Source organism: Sesamum indicum, linkage group LG5 (assembly GCF_026168435.1).
Source record: "Sesamum indicum cultivar Baizhima isolate 11 linkage group LG5, ASM2616843v1, whole genome shotgun sequence".
Taxonomy (NCBI): Eukaryota; Viridiplantae; Streptophyta; class Magnoliopsida; order Lamiales; family Pedaliaceae; genus Sesamum; species Sesamum indicum.
Genome location: NC_142661.1, coordinates 14,069,586 through 14,085,990, shown reverse-complemented (window position 1 = coordinate 14,085,990; position 16,405 = coordinate 14,069,586). Strand labels below are relative to the sequence as shown.

Sequence of the window (16,405 nt, the reverse complement as noted above, 5' to 3'; positions counted from 1 at the left end):
AGCAAGAAGTTCGAGACAATGGACAAGTTGCAAGAGTCACTGCAGGGAAAGATTGATAGAACTTGTGTTAAAGCTACGGAGTCTATCGAGCGTTGCGTAGATGAGTTAACAAAATTTAAGGATCTGCTTGACGTAATCTTCACAACAGCGTTGGAGCGTTTTCATAGTCATAGCACGTGAACGATATTCCTCCGTTTAGATGATGACAACAAATTGCGCTGGTTGTTCTCATTGGGAAAGTAATTCATGCTTGTCATAGGGGATTGACTATGGGTTAAATAGCTATGTGTGTTCTTGTTCAACTTTATAATCGGTGTGCTGTCTCACTCACCATGGGGTTGCACATCTGTACTTCGTTAGTTTAAAGTATTCATCTATTTAATATGATTGCTGATGCTTATTGTCTCAACTCGAGATTCCATATTGTGTCCCTTTTTTTTCTTTTTCATATACTCGTGCAGAACTATGGCGAGTGCAAGCGAGAGAGCTGTTGAAGACACAAATTCATCCAGTGGCAGCCCGGGGACACCCGGGACTCCAGGCAGCAACGAATCTGCTGTCCCTGAAGAGTTTTATGCTTTTAGAGATATGATATGCCCGGAGCTATTTAGAGAAAATGTCCTTCGTAATACTAGTTCGTTGCAAGGCGAAGGATGGGTAGCCGAGATAATGACAACTCCACATACGGGCAGGTTTTATGACAATATTCGCATGACAAAACCATGCTTCTACTCTTTAGCTGATGCGCTAACTTCTAGGGGATTGCTGCCTCATGGTCAGACCTTGAGAGTTAGCTCCATTGAGGAGGTTGCACTCTTCATGCAGACGGTCGGCATGCATAAACGACAACGCGACAATATGGAGCGATTCCAACACTCACTTGAGACTATTCACCGTAGATTCCACCGAGTGCTATCCGCATTGTGCGCTATGGCACCCGAACTAATCACTCACCCAAATTTTACAGACACTCATCCTAGTGTGGCTACCAATTCAGATTTCTACCCTTACTTTAAGGTAAAAGTTGTATCTTAATTATCTACAAGAAGCCGCCTTGCATTGTCAACTAATTACTAAGCAATTCATAGGCATATAACTATGATCAATTCATAGTTTAATATTTTTTTTCAAAGAACCATAGGATTGTGTCGGAGCGATGCATGAGACTTTGGTGCGGGCATAGGTCCCGTAGATAGATCAAAATCGATATTGATCTCGTAAAGGACGACTAGCACAAAATGTTTGGGCTATCTGTGACTTCGATATGAATTTTACGTTCGTTTATGCTGGGTGGGAAGGGAATGCGGCTGACGCACGTGTCTTGAACCATGCTATATCACAGGACCCAAATTTCCCTTTTCCTCCAAACGGTGAGTAAACAAGTTAACACAATTCCATTATACTCCATAGTTATTAAGAAGAAGGAATCCTTATATTATCAATGCTGATGATGAGTGTCGAAATCACTAAAAATAATTCCTACTACACTTGTGAAAGTGGGAGTAGGGTCGATCCACAGGGATTGGTTTTAAGTTAATTTCTTTTTAGAAAAATAGAAAATAATGGGGAAGGTTGTTGATAAAAAGGAGTAATTGAAAACTAAATAATTAAAAATACCTGGTAAAAATATGAGAGAGAGATTTTCCGGTTAAGGCTAGGATCATGCTTGATTCTCGTGAGTTGATCATTGATGCAAGAATAACACATGTATGGACCAATAAACCAGTTATGGTCGTTGGTACGACCTAACAACCTCACCTTTCCTTACTTTTTCGTTAGCCATGGTACGACCGTTGGCTAGATCTCTAATTAACAGACAACCTTGGGAACGTCCACAAGATTTAATCTATTAACAGCATTAAGAATTAGAAAGGCCTGATTCTAATCAACAAACTCCTACGAGGACAATTCGTTTAAACTAGATCATGCATTCCCCATAACATAATTAAATACTGTGACATAACTAATCATACTACGTTGCCACTAAGTATTGAACTAAATAAACAATTACACGGATTTATAAAGTTCAATTAGCTAAGCAAACCTTGTTGATAATGAACAACCGGCCGAATCATTCATAAATCAGACGTTTGTAATTAAAGCATAGAGAATAACATGAATATTTTTTTGACAAGTGTAGAACGCAGATTAGATCTCACAACATAATGGGAATCAAGCAATCACCATACCTTAACCAGAAAATAAGGAATTTAGCCGGACATAGAAGAACACACTAGAAAGTGGAATTCCATTAATTCCGGTAGTAGAATAAAGTAAAAGAGAAGAGATGAAAAGAGAATTCTATAGAGTTCTAAGATAAAAAGTGAACAGTCTTCTAATGAAGAGATCCCCCCTATTTATAATAAAAGTCCCCTACGAATCTAGACGTAGTAGGGGGGATAGATACGTGATAAACTCTAAAAAGGTAAATAAATTACAAAAGATAAGCTTTAAAGAATCCTTTCTAAATCTAAACACTTGATTCCTTTATCTCGTGGGGAAATCGCTCGTGCTTATCCTTATCCCGAGTTGACTACTCCATTAAGCGTAGGCATGCTTTGTCAATTCTGCAGAAACGTCCTTGTAATCTTCCTTTTTGTTGAATATGCAATAAAATCACATAATTAGGAATATTTTGGCTTAAAAAGGAAGATTAAATTGCTATAAAATCATTATAATTGCAAAGTTATCAAATACCCCCACACTTAGCCATTTGCTTGTCCTCAAGCAAAATCAAGATGCATTCAAAAATCCCTCCAAATTTTAAACGACTCAATGGCAATTTGTAATCATGTGCAAAGTAAATGACATATTTTATGAGGGAGATAATTCAACATGTATCAAACAAGTTTTCACATGATAACCATTATCAAAACCAATCGCATAAAACTAGTGGACTATTTTCTCTCCACTTTCCATTCTCTCAAGTGTATATATGGCTCAAGTGTATCTCTCGACACTTACTACGACAATGCTTCACCATAGGCTTGCCTATACACCATATCTCCACCACTTTTGAAATATGCACGTATAAGGATCAAAAGGTCTTTTATTTTGGTTGTAATGGGGCTTTGGTTTGGGGTAGGATAAAAGGATAATGAGGTTAAATTCCAAGAAACTAATTAGAGCACCAAAAGAATTTGAGTGAACAATAATTCGAAGCTCTCAAAGTTTACTCATCTCCCTTCAAGATCTTTCGATAATTCCTTGAACTATGCCTTTCTTATTCATTTTGGAGAGTTCATACATTTTTTTTTTCTCTTTTTTTTTTTTTTTTGTGATAGGCATAGATCAAGACAATTGATTTCGGTTCCCACAAAGTAAAGAAGAACATAATTTTGGAACCCCCACACTCATTTTGAGATACATCTTTTAAGCATGTAAATCACAAAGGTTTTGAAAATCTCCCATTTTGAGAACTTGTTTCTTTTGAACATAAACCCATTTCCCTTGATGCTCTAATAGTTCTTAGAGGGATCAAAATCAAGGTTTTAAACAAGCGACGGGATAGGTTTGTATATGACGGGTTATTCAACAAAATAGGTCAAGAGGCTCAAAGGGGTTCTCTAATGTGCGAAAGTGGTTTCTAATGCCTTTATCATATCCAAATAAATGCACATTTGTGTGGCCTCGATGTGGTTCAAGGCAAGTTCTAAGAAGACAAAGCCATAAAAGTGTTATTCTCTCAAGAAAGAATGAAGATTTTTTTTATGAACATATCAAGCTCAAAATCTCACGAGGTGTGTTTTAGTCCACTAATCCTATATCAGAAGGTTTTAACTCAAGTCATTTTGGTGAAGACAAGCTTTCAACTAGTGAATTATCCTCAAGCATAAAACATGTATTTTTCTTACACATAACATCATCAAACCAAGATTAATCCAAAATTGAAGGGGTTTTATCATGCCAATAATTTTTTTTTTTTTTTTAAAATCAAGCAAAAATTTTCCATGAGGCTAAGAAATTTCCACAAAACTCAATCTCAAAAGTCAAGAAGATCAAGCACAAAAATATCTTTTCAATTTCGACAATCAACAAGAGCAACAACCATTTCCAATCACGCAACCAACAACACCTATTTCAATAAACATGCTTAACAATAATACCCCCACACTTAAAGTCCACATTGCCCTCAATGTGCACTATGACATGCAACTCAAGGAAAAATTAAAAGGAGAGAGTTTAAGGAAGCGTCCCTGAGTGCATGTGACGAAGAGGTCAAGGTGTGGGTGGTTGCCTTGATGTCAGCCCGAAGTGTTCAAATAAACCCATCAAATTGGCTTCTATGCGAGCGATTTTGCGAGCTATGTCGTCCAAGGTTGTTTGTTGTGGCGTCGGAGGTGGTGATGATGGTCTAGTGGTGTTGGTGTTCTCTTCTTGCGCCGTTGTTTCGTTGTTGGTTTCGCTATCCTCATCATTGGCTTCATCTTCATCGTCCCCATCATTGCTGTCTTCATTGGTGGTGTTGACATCCTCGTGTGGTGCATTGTTGTGGAGTGGTCGTGAAGTGGAGGGTGTATCTCTGTTGGGCGACCGTCCTGCATCCACAAACTCAAAAAGACTACCATTTCTAGTGACAAGGCCCATTCGTGTTAAGGTGGCCATGTCCAATGGTTCAGATTCACAAGCGATGTGAAGGTAATGGAACGAAGGACGAAAAACACCAAGATTAATTGCAATCAAAGTAATGTAAGAACCAAGAATTAAAGCACGATTTCGGTTAATAGAGGATTGGAATTGTGTGGCTAACCAAAATCCAAGATTTACTTTAATTCCACGTAACATACACCACAAGAAAAACAATTCAGCTTTAGAACAAATTCCAGATGTATCTCGATGACCGGAAAAATTGAAAGCTAAGAAACGATGAACAAGCTTGAGCACGGGGCTTTTCAAGTAATGACTTTTCGATCTACTAGGGTGATAGGCAAGGGGATCAGTAGACAGTCTACGCCATTCTTTGAAGGGATTAAAATCATCACGATAATCACATAGAGAGTTAACGTATTCGTGAGTGCGTGCGTTTTCAGTGGTAGTGAAACCCAATGCAATATTGAATTCGGTCAAAGTCATAGAAAAGTGACGCCCCATTAAGCGAAATTTGATTACTCCTGGCGTGTCTAATGTGAGTGATGATGGAGTAGTGAATTCAAAAGTGGTGTAAAATTCTCTCGTGAGTTCAATATATGCATGTTCGGTACAGTCAAAGAAACATTTCCAACCAATATTGTCAATCAATAAGGTACTACTATCAACAGCATGCAGGGTACGGAGAGTATCAGTGCTCAAAATTTTCCATGGTAAAATAGAGCGAGTGCTAAGTAGTGCGTACCGATCCTTCTCCGCACGGGTTGTGAATTTGAGAGTGCCGCTAAGGGCTTCAGATGACGGCGGAAGTATGTCTGCGCAGCGCATGCTACGGGCACGGGGTCCCGATCGAGAGGGAGTTCCTGCTTCACGGTTTCTTTTTCGGCCACTCATCGTCAATCGACTGGGAGAAAATAAATCAGAGAGAGTTAAAGAAAAGAGTGAGACGGAGGAGGTTGAGAAAACCGTGTACTGATGGCCGCGGATGTTCGAATGGTAGCAACGGCGGGGATGGGTTTCTGTCGTCGGAGCAGCGGCGGCGGCGAATGGTGACTGGGGTTGTCGGTCTTCGGTGTCGGAGGTGAGGCAGCGAATCTGGGTTTCTGTTGTCGTAGGCGGAAGGAGACAGAGAGAGATTGGGGCGGCGTGACAGCAGGCGACGGCGGCGAACTGGGTTTCTGTTTTCAGAAACTTGGTGGGTTTTTCTGTTGTCGAGAGCGAGAGAGAAGACAAGATGGAGGTGGGTCGGAGAATGGGTGGTTGCGAACGGCGCGACAGACGGCGGCGGCGATTTGCGGGCTTCGTGAGCGGCAGCGGGCGGCAGTGGCGACGAACGAACAGCGGCGACAGTGGCGATTACGGTAGCGGCGGGCGGGCTGAGTGACGACGGGAGTGGGTTTCTGTCGTCGGAGCAGCGGCGGCGACGGCGGTGACAGCGGCGATTTGCTGAAAGAGAAAAATCGGGGTTAAATGGTTGAAATAGGGAAGAAGGTAATTGACATATATTTTTCGATTTTCTGATTTTCTGATTTTTTTTTTGTTAAATAAATAAATAAATAAATAAAAATAAATAGGGGAAATTAAAGAGAAAGAAGGGGAAAGGAAGGTGAAAAACAGCCTACGAAGGGTGACTAAGCGTGGGCACGCTTAGTAACGTCTCCAAATCTGTTTTTGGGAGGTGATGTGAACAGTTTTGAAAGATCGACTAAGCGTGGGCACGCTTAGTGGGATCTCCAAATCTGTTTTTGGGAGGTGATGTGAACAGTTTTGAAAGATCGACTAAGCGTGGGCACGCTTAGTGGGATCTCCAAATCTGTTTTTCAGCCATCCAAACAGAATTGAATAAAATTTGCAATAACTAAAATTAAACGAAAGGGGAAAGGAGAGGATAGGGATTTCATGGGTTGCCTCCCATGCAGCGCTTTTCTTTAACGTCTTTGGCTAGACGAAGAGAAGTTCGTTTAGGTGAATGCGGGATCCACAAGTTGAATTTTTTCGATTGTTGATGTTTGAAATCCCTCGTAGAAAGGTTTGAGCCGATGTTCATTCACCTTGAATACCTTTTGAGTCGTGGGGCTCTTGATTTCGACTGCACCATGAGGAAAAATATTAGTAACAATAAAAGGTCCAATCCAACGAGAACGCAACTTACCCGGAAATAACTTGAGCTTAGAATGAAAAAGGAGAACTTTTTGTCCGACAACGAACTCTTTCCGAGATATGGTGCGATCATGGAATGCTTTTGCTCTTTCCTTGTAGATTTTTGAATTCTCGTAAGCATCATTCTGTAATTCTTCGAGCTCTTGTATTTGCAACTTTCTTTGCCCTCCCGCTTCGTCCATTGACGAGTTGAATTGCTTGATCGCCCAATACGCCCTATGCTCAAGTTCGACAGGGAGGTGACAAGATTTACCAAAAACGATAAGGGGACATACCTATGGGTGTTTTGTATGCCGTACGATAAGCCCAAAGTGCATCATCCAAGCGTGTACTCCAATTCTTTCGGTTAGGATTCACCGTTTTCTCGAGTATGGACTTGATCTCTCGATTGGAGACTTCCGCTTGGCCATTCGTTTGGGGATGGTAGGCGGTCGAGATTCGATGCGTGATGTTGTATTTCTTAAACAATGCGTCGACTACCTTGTTGCAGAAGTGTGTCCCTCGGTCGCTTATAATTGCTCTTGGCATACCAAATCTAGAGAGAATGTTAGCCTTGACAAATTCCACGACAGTTTTAGCATCATCGACACGAGTGGCCTTTGCCTCTACCCATTTAGACACATAATCTACTCCTAAAATGATGTAAGTCTTGCCAAAAGAAGATGGGAAGGGGCCCATATAGTCGATCCCCCACACATCAAATGCTTCGCACACAAGTATTGGGGAAAGGGGCATTTGATTACGATGGCCAAGATTACCTACTTTTTGGCAATTTTCACAAGATTTACAAAATAGATATGCATCCTTAAACATATTTGGCCAAAACAAGCCGCATTCTAGTACTTTTCATGCTGTTCTTTTTGGTCCAAAGTGGCCTCCACATGCATATGAATGGCAAAACTCAAGAATAGAGGGGATTTCAGTTTCAGGAACGCACCTTCGAATGATTTGATCTGAACAAAATTTCCATAAGTACGGCTCATCCCACACATAATGTTTGGCATCACTTTTGATTTTATCTTTTCGTGCTCTAGTTAAATCACGTGGTAAGACACCAGTGACTAAAAAATTAACAATATCAGCGTACCATGGGGTGACTCCTTGAATGATGTGGAGATGTTCGTCCGGGAACTCGTCGTTCAGAGGTGGTAGGTTTTCGTCGGTGACCAATCGGCTAAGATGGTCAGCTACGAGGTTCTCCGCCCCTTTCTTGTCTTTGATTGTTAGATTGAATTCTTGCAGTAGCAGTATCCATCTTATCAATCGTGGTTTTGCATCTTTCTTTGACAACAAGTATCTCAACGCTGCATGGTCAGAATACACAACAACTTTAGTTCCAAGTAAATAGTGGCGAAATTTTTCTAAAGCAAAAACAATAGCCAAAAGTTCTTTTTCCGTTGTTGTGTAATTGCTTTGAGCGCTATCCAACATCCGTGATGCGTAGTATATCACGTGGGGATCTTTTCCAATCTTTTGGCCTAAGACAGCCCCGATGGCGTGATTACTAGCGTCACACATTATCTCAAAAGGATGATTCCAGTCAGGTGGACGAATCACCGGTGCTGATGTTAGGGAATCCTTTAACTTGTCAAAGGCCTTCATGCACTCGTTATCAAATGCAAAAGTTACGTCTTTCTGCAGCAGCGCACACAGTGGTTGGGCAATTTTCGAGAAGTCCTTTATAAACCGTCGATAAAATCCTGCATGTCCAAGAAAAGAACGAATCTCCCGCACGCTAGCGGGGTAAGGTAAAGATTTTATGACGTCTATTTTAGATCTATCTACTTCTATCCCCCTAGAAGACACGATATGTCCTAGAATTAAACCTTGATCGACCATAAAATGACATTTTTCATAATTTAGAACGAGGTTTTTTTCTATGCACCTTTCAAGTACTTTAGTCAATTTTTCCAAACAATCTTCAAATGAGTTTCTATAGACGGTAAAATTGTCCATAAAAACTTCAATAAAGTGTTCAACAAAGTCGGAAAAAATACTAACTATACATCTTTGGAAGGTAGCGGGTGCGTTGCAAAGGCCAAAGGGCATTCTTCTATAGGCGAAGGTTCCGAATGGGCATGTGAATGTTGTTTTCTCTTGATCTTCCGGCGCCACTGGAATTTGATGGAAACCTGAATATCCATCAAGACAACAATAATGAGATTGACCGGCTAATCTTTCTAACATTTGATCTATAAATGGAAGTGGAAAATGATCTTTCCTCGTGGCGGCATTAAGCTTTCTATAGTCAATACAAACTCGCCACCCGTTTTGAACACTTGTGGGTACTAAATTTTCAACAGAATTTTCGACTATAGTAATACCTGTTTTCTTAGGTACTACTTGAGTTGGACTTACCCATTCGCTATCAGAAATTGGAAAGATCATACCTGCATCGAGAAGTTTCAAAATCTCTTTCTTTACTACCTCCATCATTAAAGGGTTCAACCGGCGTTGTGCTTCCCTTGAAGGTTTTGCGCCTTCCTCTAGGAGTATTCTATGCATGCAAGTCGAAGGGCTTAAACCTTTAATGTCGGCAATAGTCCATCCAATGGCTTCTCGAAATTCGCGAAGCACTCGGATAAGTTTTTCCTCCTCAAGATTGGTGAGCTTGCTTGAGATGATCACCGGTAGTGTTTTGTTCTCCCCCAAGAATGCGTACTTAAGGTGTTTTGGTAACTCCTTTAATTCCAATGCGGGTGCCTGCAATATAGAGGGAACAATTTTAGTGTGAGAATGCGGTAATTCGATGAAAGCAGTTTTAGTAGGTAAAATTCGAAGGAAGTCGAGTTTAGAAACGGTGTCACCGATGTTTGGATCTATGATCATTTTTTCCTTCAAAATTTTTGCTTTCTCCAACGTGAGGCTTTCGTCTAATGCATATTTCACATGGTCCTCGCTGCCTATTGCTATAGAATCCTGCACGAAAGGGTCAAAGATATCCACAAGAAGAGCGGTAGGTAAGTCAATTGGATACCTCATGGATTCATAGATGTTGAATCTTATGATTTTACCATCGAATTCCATAGTGAGACTTCCACTGTGCACATCGATTTTTGTTCAAGCCGTTTTGAGGAATGGTCTTCCTAGCAGGATTGATGTGGAATTGGGGGAGTTGTCCTCCCTCATATCCAATACATAGAAATCGGCAGGGAATACTAATTCATTTACCTGTACGAGAACATCCTCCAAGACTCCTTCCGGGTAGACTACAGAACGGTCTGCGAGTTGGATGACTACCCCTGTTTCCTTCAAAGGGCCAACTTTCAAGGACTCAAAAATGGTTAGAGGCATAACATTTATAGATGCTCCAAGATCGCACATGGCCTTCTTTATTCCAATCATGCCAATTTTACAAGGTATGGAGAACGTACCTGGGTCCTTACATTTTTGGGGTAATTTTCGTTGGAGGATTGCAGAGACGTTCTCCCCCATACTTACCCGTTCGTTTCCCTTGAGTTTTCCCTTGCTAGTGCACAATTCTTTGAGAAATTTCGCGTATCGGGGTATTTGCTTGATGGCATCGAGTAAAGGGATGTTTACCTCTACTTTGCGGAATGTCTCAAAAATCTCTTTTTCTTCCTCTTCCTTCTTCGCTTTGGTGAATCTCTCTGGGAAGGGTGGTCTAGTTACCAAAGGCTTCAGATGATCCACTTCGTGTTCGGTTTGTTCTTGTTGGACCTCAATTTCTTTTTCCGGCTTTCTTTTAGCATCGTGCCCACGTTTTGTGTCATCTTCCTTCACATGTTCCTGCAGTTCTTTTCCACTACGAAGCGTAATAGCACTAGCGTTTTGTCTAGGGTTAATAACAGATTGAGAAGGTAGCTTACCTTGGGACTCAAGCTTACCAACAGATGACGCCAATTGACTGATTTGAGATTCTAGATTTTGAATGCTCGTCTGTGTCTGTTGTTGGAATTGTTGTGTCTGTTGTTAGAATTGTTGGAAATTCGCCTGGGTTTGTTGCTGGAATTGTTGTGTGTTGGTCACTAGCGCTTTCATCATGTCTTCGAGGGATGTGTTGGGCGTGGGGTTAGGTTGTGGAGGTGGTCGGTATTGAGGTTTTTGAAAGTGTTGGTTACCGTAACTCAGATTCGAGTGGTCCCTCCATCCGGGGTTGTATGTTTTGGAGAAAGGATCATATCTTCTCTGTTGTTGTCCGGCGAATCCTTCTATGGCGTCGGCATGTTCGGTAGTTGATTCTTGAAGAGTTGGGCACATGTCGGTTGCGTGCCCCGTTAAGGTGCAAATACCACACGCTTTGACTTGTTGGTAAGTATCTGCAATAACTTTTTCAACAACAGTTGTTCGTTGATTTAAACGTTTTTCAAGATTACTTACCTCGTTGCTCTTCCTAGGTGGATCATCGTGTCTAACCCCAAATTGTTGCGTGTTGGACGCCATAGTCGAGATTAGTTTACGCGCCTCGGTGGGGGTTTTGTCGAACAATGCTCCGCCACTTGCCGCATCTATCAGTTTTCTATCCATATTTGATAGACCTTCATAGAAATACTGGATCAACAGGTGGTTCGGGATTTGATGATGGGGGAAACTCTCCACTAGTCGATTGAATCTTTCCCAATATTCGAAAAGACTTTCTCCCGCGAATTGTCGAATTCCGCTGATCTCCTTCCGGATTGTTGTGGCTCTTGAGGCAGGGAAGTATTTCTCAAGAAACTGCTTTTTGAGATCGTTCCATCTTGTTGTGGATCCTGAAGGTAGGAGATACAACCAATCTTTCGCTTGATCGGCGAGAGAGAAGGGGAATGCTCTCAATTTGACTTGTTCCTCGCTTATGCCTTGTGGTCGCATTCTGGAACACACCACATGGAATTCCTTCAGATGCTTATGTGGATCTTCACCTGCGAGACCACGGAAGGTAGGAAGTAAATGAATTAATCCAGATTTCAGTTCAAAATCTACCTCTAAATCGGGGTATTCAATGCACAGTGCCTGCTGGTTCAAATCGGGCGACGTCATGTCATTGATCGATCTTTCAGGGATCAAAGCCATTGTCTCTTCTTCGGCTTCGCTTAGGGATTCCTCAAACTCAAAAGTTGGGTCTTCTTTGTCTTCGTATGGAGCGGATGTTCCTTCCAATTGTTACTTAGTCTCCTGACGAAGTCTTCGTACGGTCTTTTCGATTTCGGGGTCGTATACCAATTTACCTGTACGAGAAGACCTTGGCATTAACGGTGATAAAAATCAAGTAACTAAAAAAAATAAAGAAATATACTTAAAAACGCCAATCCCCGGCAACGGCGCCAAAATTTGATGAGTGTCGAAATCACCAAAAATAATTCCTACTACACTTGTGAAAGTGGGAGTAGGGTCGATCCACAGGGATTGGTTTTAAGTTAATTTCTTTTTAGAAAAATAGAAAATAATGGAGAAGGTTGTTGATAAAAAGGAGTAATTGAAAACTAAATAATTAAAAATACCTGGTAAAAATATGAGAGAGAGATTTTCCGGTTAAGGCTAGGATCATGCTTGATTCTCGTGAGTTGATCATTGATGCAAGAATAACACATGTATGGACAAATAAACCAGTTATGGTCGTTGGTACGACCTAACAACCTCACCTTTCCTTACCTTTTCGTTAGCCAAGGTACGACCGTTGGCTAGATCTCTAATTAACAGACAACCTTGGGAACGTCCACAAGATTTAATCTATTAACAGCATTAAGAATTAGAAAGGCCTGATTCTAATCAACAAACTCCTACGAGGACAATTCGTTTAAACTAGATCATGCATTCCCCATAACATAATTAAATACTGTGATATAACTAATCATGCTACGTTGCCACTAAGTATTGAACTAAATAAACAATTATACGGATTTATAAAGTTCAATTAGCTAAGCAAACCTTCTTGATAATGAACAACCGGCCGAATCATTCATAAATCAGACGTTTGTAATTAAAGCATAGAGAATAACATGAATATTTGTTTGACAAGTGTAGAACGCAGATTAGATCTCACAACATAATGGGAATCAAGCAATCACCATACCTTAACCAGAAAATAAGGAATTTAGCCGGACATAGAAGAACACACTAGAAAGTGGAATTCCATTAATTCCGGTAGTAGAATAAAATAAAAGAGAAGAGATGAAAAGAGAATTCTATAGAGTTCTAAGATAAAAACTGAACAGTCTTCTAATGAAGAGATCCCCCCTATTTATAATAAAAGTCCCCTACGAATCTAGACGTAGTGGGGGGATAGATACGTGATAAACTCTAAAAAGGTAAATAAATTACAAAAGATAAGCTTTAAAGAATCCTTTCTAAATCTAAACACTTGATTCCTTTATCTCGTGGGGAAATCGCTCGTGCTTATCCTTATCCCGAGTTGACTACTCCATTAAGCGTAGGCACGCTTTGTCAATTCTGCAGAAACGTCCTTGTAATCTTCCTTTTTGTTGAATATGCAATAAAATCACATAATTAGGAATATTTTGGCTTAAAAAGGAAGATTAAATTGCTATAAAATCATTATAATTGCAGAGTTATCAGCTGATAAATAATTTATGAAGTACTGCAGGCAAGTATTATCTAGTGGATGCTGGATTTACAAACTATCAATGTTTTCTTGCGCCTTACAGAGGTATTCGATACCACTTAGCCGAGTATAGGGGCCATGGTCGTCAATACCGTACCCCACAGGACCTATTTAACCATGCCCATTCTTGTTTAAGAAATGTAATTGAGCGTTGCTTTGGAGTACTGAAGAAGCGGTTTCCAATATTACAGTGGGGGATGCCAAGCTACCTTCTTCAGCACCAAGTGGATTTAGTTATCGCTTGTTGTATACTTCATAACTTCATCCGTAGGTTCAGTCATGATGACATCATTTTCAACGAACCAGAAAATGAAATTCCTCCCGATATGGATGCATTTTACCATAGAGGACATCCTACCGTGACTGAACTAGAAGCACAACGCATATTCCGCGACAACATAGCAATGCAGATGTGGGCATCTTATAATCCAACCTAGGTATTGGTAAACGTAAAGTAGACAATTCGAATGTAATGTTAATGTGCAACTTGTGACTAGCGTGTAACAAGTACGAAATGAGGATTGTGATCCAAAATTGGTTAAGGTCATTACATTCAGCCTATTATACTACCTTTAAATGTGTTCGACATATAATTTAGTTGTTCATAAGATTTTAATTATGATATCAGCTCGGTGTATACATGCTTTATATTTTATACTTTAAGAATAGTTTTTGCAGGCATGGCATATCGTAGATACTTGGAACGGGCTGGCTTTCCACAGGAGGAGCATTGGACATTAAATGTTGAGCAGCGCTTAATGTGGATGATTGTGGATGACAACGCCCGAGTCCCCATGAGAGATGATCGACGTGCGGAGGCACACATGAATCAGTGGGTTCGTGGATTACGACGGCATTTTGGGTATCATTACACACGAGATCAGGTTCGTCAGAAATTCTATGAATTGAAAGAGCGATTTCGTCAGTTCCACGAAATCACTCAGATACCAGGAATTTATTATGATGTTGAAACGTTTTGTATGGATTTTCCTGATGAGCTACGACCACATACGACACGGGTATGTCATGTTATCGCTTTAATTAAATCATTGCAACCTAGTAACTGTTTATTCCGAATTACTATTTATTTTTCATTGATTGATTGTCAATATGAACCTGTTGTAGATCTACCCGTTGGCTAGACGATACTACCAGTATCCAGAGCCTCATTACCCCAGCATGCTCGAGATATGGGGCCCAATTAGACTACTGCTTGGTCCAGCTGAGTTGCACAGTGACGGGGGGCATAGCCGAGATTACGCACCGCGTAGTTTTGTGAGAGGTGGCGAAGAAGCCCCCATTATCATATCGGGATCCACTGCACCAACTCACCAAATGCATACCCATATTGCCAGTTGGGATGTTGAGGAACAGGTAGCTCGTGGGGATGGTGGCCTACGATTGGCGCGCAATATTTTATTAGCGCCACGTAGAAGTCTGGACATGGGTTCGGGAGTTGGCGGGATCGGGTCATGGACAGATTACATTCGTCGCTTTGGCGTGCAATCCGACCGTGGAGGCCATTCGCATAGTAAGGGAGACAGTACAGCACGCTCGCGGTGACCAATCGGAATTCCACCACGTCGACGTGACAATCCTTAAGTATTAGTGGTGTTGTTGTAGAATATGTGAGTCAGTCACTTGTTGTCATATGTTAATTATAAAGTTAACGAAAACATGATTATGTGCGTCATTTATCATTCAATGACTTAAGGGTTTCATTGTCATAGTTTAATTGGACATTACGCCGTATTAATCCAAAATATATTTTTCAAACCATTGCAATCTGTAGTTATAAATTATATTTAGTTAATACTAGATTATGTGGATCTTCAAATTATAAAAAATTGAAGGATGCATTAGAGGGTTGATATACATGTTAGATGTATAATATTTTCTTTGGTGAGGTTTGTATTTGATTTTTAAATACAAAAACATTTTATTTTAACCACTTAATATTTTGTACGTAATATTTTCTACATCATTGGAATAATTAAAAAATTAAATAATATACAAATTCTATGTGGTTAATTCATATATTACATTATTTGAATAATATATTTAAATTTATCACCTCGAACAGAACGTCTAACAAAAAATACTGTTAATCCATTACTAGAGTGCATTTAATTATTTATAAAAGTGTATCTACATAAATTATTTTTTGTTACATTTCCATACATATATAATTAGAAAATAATATTTATTTTAATCCACTCACAACTAAATAAATTATATACATTTTTATACATATATACATAAATATATATAAAAGAGACATGATTTGACAATGAACAGTACTTTTTGTCTCCCCACTACCCAACATCAAACATACCATACTTATTTTATATTATCTCCAAAAACAAATCCAAACATACACACTATCTCTAACTTATTTTTATTTATCTTTATTTTTTTCTCTCTATCTCTACAAAATATTCAAAAACAAGTTAAAAACAAAATCAAACATTATGTTATATTTCTATAGAAATAAAATATTAAAGAATTATTAAAAATTATGCAAATAATATTTAATATTCTATTCAAAAATTACGATATTCTTGATATATATTAATTATATGAATTATAACTCATTATAGGATACATGGATAACGTGAAAGGACTGAATAATTATATATTGGGTAGATAAAAGCGCTGTAAGGCCAAGGTAAGTAAATAATTAGTATCTATATATGTGCCCTTTATTTGTGGTATTGCTTTTATATAAATTTATGATTCATGCTGAAGCCGATTTATCTGAAAATGTATGAGGAGTGGTGGATGATTTAATTTGATTCACTTTAATTATTGTGTACGTGAAATGAGAAAATATATTGAAATATTATAATCGTTGTATGATGTATTGTGGGTTCCTGAAAATGATAATATATTGATATATGATTTTACGTTACTAGCTGCTCAAAATTTGGTCATATGATGGAAATGAAGGAGTGATGGAAATTGAACATAATTGTGATGTGAATACCCTTGATGTTGTTGAAAAGCCTGCAAGGCAAAATGAAATAAAAAGAGTTATGATGTGATATGAGAAAGAAATGAAATGAAAAAAGTTTTAATGCGATATGAAAAAGAGGT

General features: G+C 39.4%; 1 pseudogene; it reads right to left on the bottom strand.

The window, feature by feature from the left end:
* Positions 1 to 5,506: 5,506 nt before the first annotated feature.
* Positions 5,507 to 11,760, bottom strand: LOC148788160 (uncharacterized; annotated as a pseudogene).
* Positions 11,761 to 16,405: the final 4,645 nt, after the last annotated feature.